The sequence below is a fragment of the Chrysochloris asiatica genome, unplaced genomic scaffold (assembly GCF_000296735.1).
Source record: "Chrysochloris asiatica unplaced genomic scaffold, ChrAsi1.0 scaffold00189, whole genome shotgun sequence".
NCBI lineage: Eukaryota > Metazoa > Chordata > Mammalia > Afrosoricida > Chrysochloridae > Chrysochloris > Chrysochloris asiatica.
Window position 1 is genome coordinate 5,494,408 of NW_006408707.1, and position 9,492 is coordinate 5,503,899.

Here is a 9,492-nt window from a genome sequence, read left to right on the forward strand (position 1 = left end):
GTCAGAAAAAGAACTAAGCTGAGAAAATATAAAAAATTCTATATGAAACTAAGTGTGGTGCTGGAAGATAAGCAATGAATCACAAGGTCAGTTTGAATTGCAAGGTCAGCAGCTCAAACTCACCAGATGGTTCATGGAAATTCTACATAGGGTCACTATGTGTCAGTACTGACTTGAAGGCACTTAATAACAATAACAACATATATAACTAAAAGCCAATTTTAAGAGAAAAATAACTATGATGTGCAACATAATATTTACGAAGTCATTAGGAAGGCTTTACAAATCATATATCTCCTAAATTTCCCTCATTGAGTGTAGTGAAATGTCTGACACATGTATAAACTTTATATAGGAGATGATTTAACATAAATAGTGCATTAAATAATGTTCTGGTGTGGAGCAGTAGGATAAGCACTGGACTGTGAACCAGAAGGCCAGAAGTTAAAGCTTACCGACTGCTCCTGTGAAACCCTATACAGTGTTGCTATAAGTCTGAACCTATTTGACTGCACTTAAAAACAACAGTGATGGATCAGTGTATGAATTTTTACTATTAATAAGTTAGTGATATTTGTGAAATTGGTTAACTTCTTCAAATTTTAAATATAAAGAATTTTATTGAAGTTACAATTAAGATCTATTTGAATCTATTGAATAGGCAAGGTCAGTAGTTAGCTGCTCCATGGGCAAAAATTGAGACTTGCTGCTCCTGTAAACATTTACAGTCTTGGGAACCCTAAATATGATTGCTGTATGTCAGAACCATGGAATACAACCACCATTACCACTACCATAAGTGAAATGAAGGTGTAAATTCCATAATAAAAATAAGCAATGCCATTAATTCACACATGAGAAGTACATTAATTAAGCCAATTTAAAAAGTTAAAATTCAAGTAATGTCTTTAATTTGTAAAGACCCATACACTCTAGACTTCTTTGTCCAATTAATATTTTGTTCTCTGATAATTGTTCTTTTTCCATGAGTTCTTACAGGTATAAATTAATTCCAATTGTTATGCATGCTCTGACTTTTGCTACAAGGTATTATTATGCTATGATTTTGAACTGCTAAGAGTTTTTATAATAATGTTTTTTTTTTCTTTTGAGATGTATATGAATATCAATTCCAAATTATACAGTTAGATGGTGAAAATTTGAAAATTAACTTTAACTTGTAATTTTTCAACCTCAACTTTTGTAATAAATTAAGCTAGTCATTTCAGTACAATCACTGTTGCCCATGTGACCATCTATACCATTCTTTTGTTTCTCTTTCTATGTCAAAGAATATAATTTCTTTACCTTAGAAAATATATAAATGTATATCTTTTTAAATCTTATCATCAACTCCACAATCTTAAAATAGTGAAGTACAGAGTCCTACATACTAATAGCTAGGCAAGCAAATTCATTGCATACCTGTGGAAATTGTGTTGGATTTGATGCTCTCTTGCAAATACTCTTAAAAGTCCATAATGCAGAAGCATTTACATATGTATCTAAATGAAATCAAACATATAAATAAAATCAAATTCTAAAGATGTAAATTAGCAAAATTAAGTACTTGGATATGAAAATTTGTTATAAAAGAATATTTTCATTAAAGTACTGTCATTTTTCTATCTTTGAAGCCAATGTTCACTTTATGATCATTCCAGTAATAAAGATTATCACTAACATTTGACAATTCGTAACTGAATGCTTATAGGCTAAAGAGATTTTGCGCTTTCATTTGATGAATTGTGTTATGCCAGAGCCAGACAACACATTTTATTTGACCTTTCTCCTTAACTCATTCATCTTAAAGTCTTTGTCAGATGAGTGGCAGGCCATCAAGATGTGATGGAAGACAAAACATCAAAAGGATGCATCACCTTGTCAGGACAATGGAGATTAAAAGTTGCTTTGTAAAAGGTTAATGACTTAGAAGATATTTTAGACTAAATTAGGTTGTAACATTGAAAATTAAAACAGTCAACTTTAGAGATCAAATATTATTTTTAATATGTTTATAAATAAAAACATTGTTATTTTCTGTACTTTAATATGGAGAAAGTGATCCAAACAAAAATTTAAAAATTGTAAGAGAATGGAGATACCACAAAGAAAAATGGGGTATGCATACACATGCACATACAAACATATATACGTTATATTTGAACAAACACATATGCATACACACCCTAGTTAAACCATGGGAATTTATAAACAGGTAGCCTTTCTTTAAAAGAGATTTACCCAAGTTTAATTTATTTAGACTTCCTGATGACATTTAAAATTATGAATCTGAAGATGGTTTGATTTATATTCTTTGAGTAGAAATAATTTTTCTACTCACAGAACAGACATCACTAGGTGATGAAAGGGGTATATTTCCTCATTCTTTGTAGGTCATTCAACTTACATCCAAGACCTTTATTAAAAACTCCTGAATGATGCTCTGCTTTGTGTGTTTATACCAACAGACAAAGGCCATTTATATTGTAAATCTATGAACTAGCTTCTTATTTTGGCAGCATCATCAGTGATTTAGCTGTATAATATGATCACAGGGTAAACACATTGTCCTGATAATTTTTTTTTAATCTCTTCCCGTGTTCAGAGATTTATTTTCTCAGTGGAGGAATTTAGGAATATAATAGAAATAACAATTATAAGATCGAAATATTATTACCCTTGGATATAACATGAGATAAGCAAAGAGTTCTGAGTCTTCTTTGCCAGAAGTTAGTGGAAATTCATAAATTATTTCTATTTTAAAAGACTGTACAACTATGTACACACAGAAAAAAAAAACATACATATATATATTGGCATGCATATTTTACTTGGTCATTCAAACTTTTAGTCATTCAATGGCATATGCTGTGTAGTGCTTTGAATGATTAAGGATTCACAAAAGGCAACAAAAATAGACACAACATATCAAATAGTTTACAGATCTGAACTTAAATTATATGGTAACGTAGTGGTTACGAATCGGGCTATGAACAGCAAGGTCAGCAGTGCGAAACTATCAGCTGCTCCAAGGGAGAAAGATGAGGCTTTCTGCTCCCATAAAGATTTGTTGTTGTTGTTATGTGCCGTGGAGTCAGTTCCGACTCTTAGCGACCCTGTACAGGGTTTCCGAGGCTGTAAATCTTTACGGGAGCAGAAAACCTCATCTTTCTCCGCGGAACAGCTGGTAGTTTCGAACTGCTGACCTTGTGGTTCGCAGCCCGATTTGTAACCACTGCGTTACCAGAGCTCCTTAACAGCTTCAGAAACCCTGTACAGGGTCGCTATGGGTCGGAACCGACTCGACGGCACTCAACAACAACAAAATGCAACTTACAATTAAATTTGCTTTAAATACAGAAAAGCAAACTTTTCTCTCAATAGATATTTAGCTGTCACAAATATAATTTTAAAAAAATTCTACAGAAAAATTTAAAATACAGAAGTATGTTTAGTGCAATCAATTAACTTCAAATATATATATGTAAAAAGAATGAAGTACTACTTACTATTGAAGTAAAGAAAGATGTTAGTACACAAAAGCAGTGATCTTGAAAAGATTATTTTTAAGACTGGCAGTTTTCCTCAATACAATTTTAAGTATTGCTCATGTTTATAGCATCCATCCTTAACTCCATATCTTCCTGTGATATATGGATTTACTGACATTCATAACCAAAATTTTTTAGACAGATTTGTTATTGTTGTTAGATACCAACAAGTAGGTACTGACTCATAGCAACCTTATGCACAACAGAATGAAACACTGCCTTGTCCTTTGTTAACCTCACCATCATTGCTATGCTTGAGCCCATCATTATTGACATTGTGCCAATCCATCTTGATGGGGGGGGTCTTCCTAATTTTTGCTGACCCTCCACTATACCAAGCATGATGTCCTTTCTTCAAGGACTGGCCCCTCTGATAATATGCCTTAAGTATGAAAGTGTTCTGGCTGTACTTCTTACAACACAGATTTGTTTATTATTTTTACAACTCATGGTATTTTTAATAGTCTCCCCCAACATCATAACTCAAATGCACCAATTCTTCTATAGTCTTCTTTATTCATTGTCCAATTTTCACATGCATATAAGGGTATTGAAAATACCATGGCTTGGGTCAGGTGCAACGTAGTCCTCAAAATTGACAGCTTTGCTCTTGAACACTTTATTTAAAGAGTGGCGCTGTAGGATGGGCACTGATCTGTGAACCACAAAGTCAGCATTTCAAATCTACCAGCTGTTCCTAGCAAACCTCATGCAGGGTATACGAGTTGGAAGCATCTTGACAGCACTTAACAACTACTACCTAATTTTCCTAATTATCACATATCTTATTAGTTTGTTGTACTGTGGCTGCTTACTTGTTGCTGTGATGCCAGAAAATATTCTTCCAGATTTTTGAATACCAGTAAGGACACCAATCATGTACAGGTTTCACTGGAACTTCCAAACTAAGCAAGTTGCTGTTAAGTGCCACTGAGTTGGTTTCACCAATAGCAAGTCTGGTGAGCTTCAACCACCGACCTTGCAGTTCAAACCAACTTTGTAGTCCTTAGCATTAACCCTCAGTCCCACACCAGGACTCCAGACTAAACAAATACTAGGAAAAAGAATACATACATGTGAGGTATTTCCCCCTGAATACCTTGAGTAAGTAGCAAAACACTTTCTAATATAATACTGGAAAATGAGTCCCTCAGTTTAGAATGCACTCAAAATATTACTGGGAAAGAGCTGCCTGCTCAATGTAGTTGCTGTTGTTTTTCAGTGCTGTTGAGTCGGTTCCCAGCCATAGCAACCCTGCAGAGGGTTCCCAAGGAGCAGCTGGTGAGCTTGGACTGCCGACTTTGCGGTTCAAGCCAACTTGGCAGTCCAGCACCCTCAATGTAGAGTTCCTATAAAATGCATTTTACAAACTATTTACAATTTTAACATTGTTGAATCCTTAAATTGTTTTGCTTGCTCATTGCAGGCAACTCTGCCATAAATATCCATGTATATTTTCTCTAGTACACACATTATGGATTTTATTATGAAATCAATCCAGAAGTAGAATTTTTATCATACATTGTAGTATCTTCAGTTTTCCTACTACTATCTACCTGTTTTCCAAAGTTGTTATACTAAAGTTGTTAGACCCTTTGAATGATACCATCTGTATAAAGAGTCCTGGTGTGATACTGTAGGATAAGCACTTGCCCACAACTGCTTTGAGTCTAAAGGTAGGTGATTCACTCCTATGTACACTATCTCTCAATTTACAATGTTGTTGTTGTTGTGATGTGCTGTGGAGTCGGTTCCGACTCATAGCGACCCTACACAGGGTTTCCGAGGCTGTAAATCTTTACGGGAGCAGACCGCCTCATCTTTCTCCCGCGGAACCACTGGTAGTTTCGAACTGCTGATCTTGCGGCTCGCAGCCCGATTCGTAACCACTACGCTACCAGAGCTCCTTTTAATTTACAATAAAAGCTTAAAAAAAAACCCAAAAAACAGTGGGCAGTTCAAAACCACCGCTTTACCTCAGAAACCTTATACAGGTTTGCTATGAGTCAGAACTGAATTGTTGACAGCACTTAATAGCAACATCAGTATAAAAATTATTTTTTATTTTTTATTTTCTTGATTTCCAAATGTGTGTGTATGTGTGTATCAATATTTTCTTGATGTTTTCATTTGATATTTCTTATTATTGATGTTCTTTGGTTATCAAGTTCATTCTGAATCATAGCAACTCTATGCATGACAGAACTAAACACTGCATATTCCTGTGCCATACTCACAGTATTAACTTTGGGCCCATTGTTGCTGCCACTTTGCCAATTCATCCTGTGTTCAGGGTCTTCCAGTTTTTCATTAAACTTCCATTTTCCCAGCCATGATATTCCTTTCCAGGAACTGGTCTCTCCTGACAACATGTCTGAAGAATGAGTGTCCATGTCTCAACTTTCTCACTTCTAAGGAGCATTCTGGCTGTATTTCTTTCAAGATAGATTTGTTTGTTAACACCATAATTCAAATGCATCAATTATTTTGTGGTCTTCCTTATTCATTGTCCAAATTTCACATGTGTATGTGGCAATTGAAAATACTATGGCTTGGGTTAGGTGTACCTAATCCTCCAAGTATTACTTATGTTCTATAAAACTTAGAAGATGTCTTTTGCAGTATATTTGTCTAATGCAAGACATTCTTTCATTTCTTGACTGCTGTTACCATAAGTGTTGATTGTGGATCCAATCAAAATTAAGACTTTGACAATATTGATCATTTTCTGTTTATCATGATGTTATTTATTGATTCAATTGTGAAGATTTTTGTTTTCTTTACATTGAAGTGTAATCCATACTGAAGGACATAGTCTTTGGTCTTCATAAGTATTTTAATTCCTCTTCATTTCCATCAAGTAAGCTTGTGTCATCTGCATTACAAGTTGTTAATATATATTCCTCCAAACCTGAAGCCATGTTCTTCATATAATCCAGTTTATCAGATTATTTGCTCAACATAGAGATTATTAAGTATGGTAAAAGGTTCAAACTTAGTGCATACCATTCATGAAAAACATTCAGTGTCCTCTTGTTCCATTTAAACATTTGCCTCTTGGTCTATGTTAAGTTTCCTCATGAGAATAATTGAGTGTTCTGTAAAACTCATTCACATTTTTATTCATAGTTTATTTTGATCCACATAGTCAATGTCTTTTCATAGAAATAATGCAAAAGTACACATATTTTTGGGTCACTTTTAGCCAAGACCCATTTGAAATCAGCAATGATATCCCTAGTTCCATGAATACCGAATTTAGATTGATTTCTGGAAGTTCCCTATCAATGTACTACTGCAATTATTTTTCAATACTTCAGTAAAATTTTACTTGAATGTGATATTAATAATATTGTTTGATGATTTCTGCATTTCACTGGGTCACCTCTTTTTATAAAAGGGTAACTCTCTTAAAAAACTTTTGACATATATACATGTTTGCCTCCAGGGCTGTGTCAGTTTGTTTCAACAATTTGTTGATATTCCATCAATTCCTAGAGTTTTATTTTTTGTCAGGACCTTCTTTGCAGTTTATACTTCTTCCTTTAATACCATCATTTCTTGATCACATGAAACCTCTTCAAATAAGTAAGCATGGACCCATTGTTTTTGATATAGTAACTGTCTATTCTTTCCATCTTCTTCCTGCATCATTCAACATTTTTCCTCAAAGAATCTTAAATATGGCAACTAGAGACTTGATTTTTTTCTTCAGTTATGTTAGCATGAGGAAAGGTGAGAGTGCCTCTTCTCATTATAATACTTTACTTTTCTTCTTGAGCTGCATTTTAGCATTTACTATTCAGCTCTATTTCCTCATTTATTTATTTATTTTTTTTCCAGTTTCTTCAGCAACACTACATGCAAAAGCAACTTTCAGAATCTCTTCATCATCCATTTTGGTGTTTTCTTCCATTTTGGTGTTTTCAATGCCCTTTTGCTATCTTTATGTATGGTGTTCTTAATGCCATGCTACAGCTCTTCTGATCTTTGTTCAATTCTGTATAATGTATCTAAGTGTTTTTGAGATGGTCCCTAAGATCAAGGTTATATTTCGGCTTTTGTGTACTTGTTTTAATTTTCTTTAACTTCAGCTTCAACTTGCACATAAACAATTGATTGTTTCTTCCATAGTCAGCAATCTAATCTTGTTTTGGTTGATGATATTAACTTATTTTATCGTCTCTCAACACAGATGTAGTGAATTTGACTTCTGTGTGTTCTATGTAGTGAATCCATGTGGATAGTATCTGTTTATGTTGTTGAAATAGGTTATTGTTGTTAAGTGCAGTTGAGTCGATTCTGACCCATTATGACCCTATAAAGAGTTTTCAAGGAGCAGCTGATGAGCTTGAACTACCGACCTTGCAGTTTAAACAATTTTACAATCTGACACTTTAGCCCACAGTGTCACACCAGGACTAAATGAATAACCCCTATTTCCTGAAAAATTCTATCATATGATCTCCATCACTTCTGTCACCAAGAACAATATTTTTCAACTACTGATCCTTCCTCTATGTTTGAAACATGTGCATTGCAATCTTGAGTAATTATCAATGCATCTTGATTACATATTTGATAAAATTCAGACTGAAGAGTTTGGGAGACTTTTTCTATTTTTGTATCCCCTGGTTTAGTGATTCATATTTAAATTTGAATAATAGTGATACTAATAGGTAGATCTTGAAATGTTCTGTCTGATGATGAGTGTGACACCATTCCTCTTGAATTTGTCATTCCCTGCATAGTAAAAATTTTGATTGTCTAGTTTAAAATGGCAAAGACAATCATATCAATCTGTACATGTTCTTTTTTCTTTTCTTTTTTTTTTTTTTTGATTACTTCTATTTTTCATCCAAGGCGCACTGAAGGAATTGGAAAAGAATAGGCACCAGGAATTGATGGAATACAATTTTAAATCTTTCAAGAATGTGAGGTGGCACAGGAGGCACTCACTCATCTCTGCCAAGAAATTTGGAAGAAAACTATCTGGCCAACTGATTGGAAGAGATCTGTATTTGTGCCCATTCCAAAGAGAGGTGACCCGATGGAATATGGTAATAATTAGACAATCTCTTTGATATCCAATGTGAGTGAAGTTTTACTAAAGGTAATACAGAAATGGTTGAAAGCATACATTGACAGAGAACTTCCAGAGGTTCCAGCCAGATTCAGAAGAGGCTGTGGAATGAGGGATAGCATTTCTGAAGTCCGATGGATCTTGGCTGAAAGCAGAGAATATTAGAAAGATGTTTACCTCTGCTTTATTGACTACACAAAAGCTTTTGATTGTGTGAATCATGACAAGCTATGGACAACATTGTGAAGTATGAGTGTTCTGGAACACTTAATTGTGCTCATGAGGAATCTGTACATGGACCAAAAAGCAGTTGTTTGAACAGGACATGGAATCACTGAATGTTTTAAAATAAAGAAAGTGTACGACAAGGTTATATTATTTCACCATACTTATTCAACCTATATGTTGAACAAATAATCTGAGAAGCTGGGCTATATGAAGAAAAATGAGGCATCAGGATTGGAGGAAGACTCATTAACAACGTGCAATATGCAGATGAAACAACCTTGCTTTCTGAAAGTGAAGAGGACTTAAAACATTTACTGATAAAGATCAAAGAGTACAGCATTTGGTATGGATTCCATCTCATTGTAAAGAAAACAAAAATCCTTACCACTGGACCAATAAACAACATTCTTATCAACAGAGAAAAGGACTTCTTCTTTCTTCTTGGATCAACTATCAACATTCATGTGGAAGCAGCAGTCAAGAAATCAAATGACATATTGAATTAGGCAAATCTGCTGCACAAGATATTTTTAAAGTGTTGAAGAGCAAAGATGTCAGCTTGAGGACTAAGGTGCACCTGATTCAAGCCATGATATTTTCAATAACCTCATATGCATGCGAAAGCTA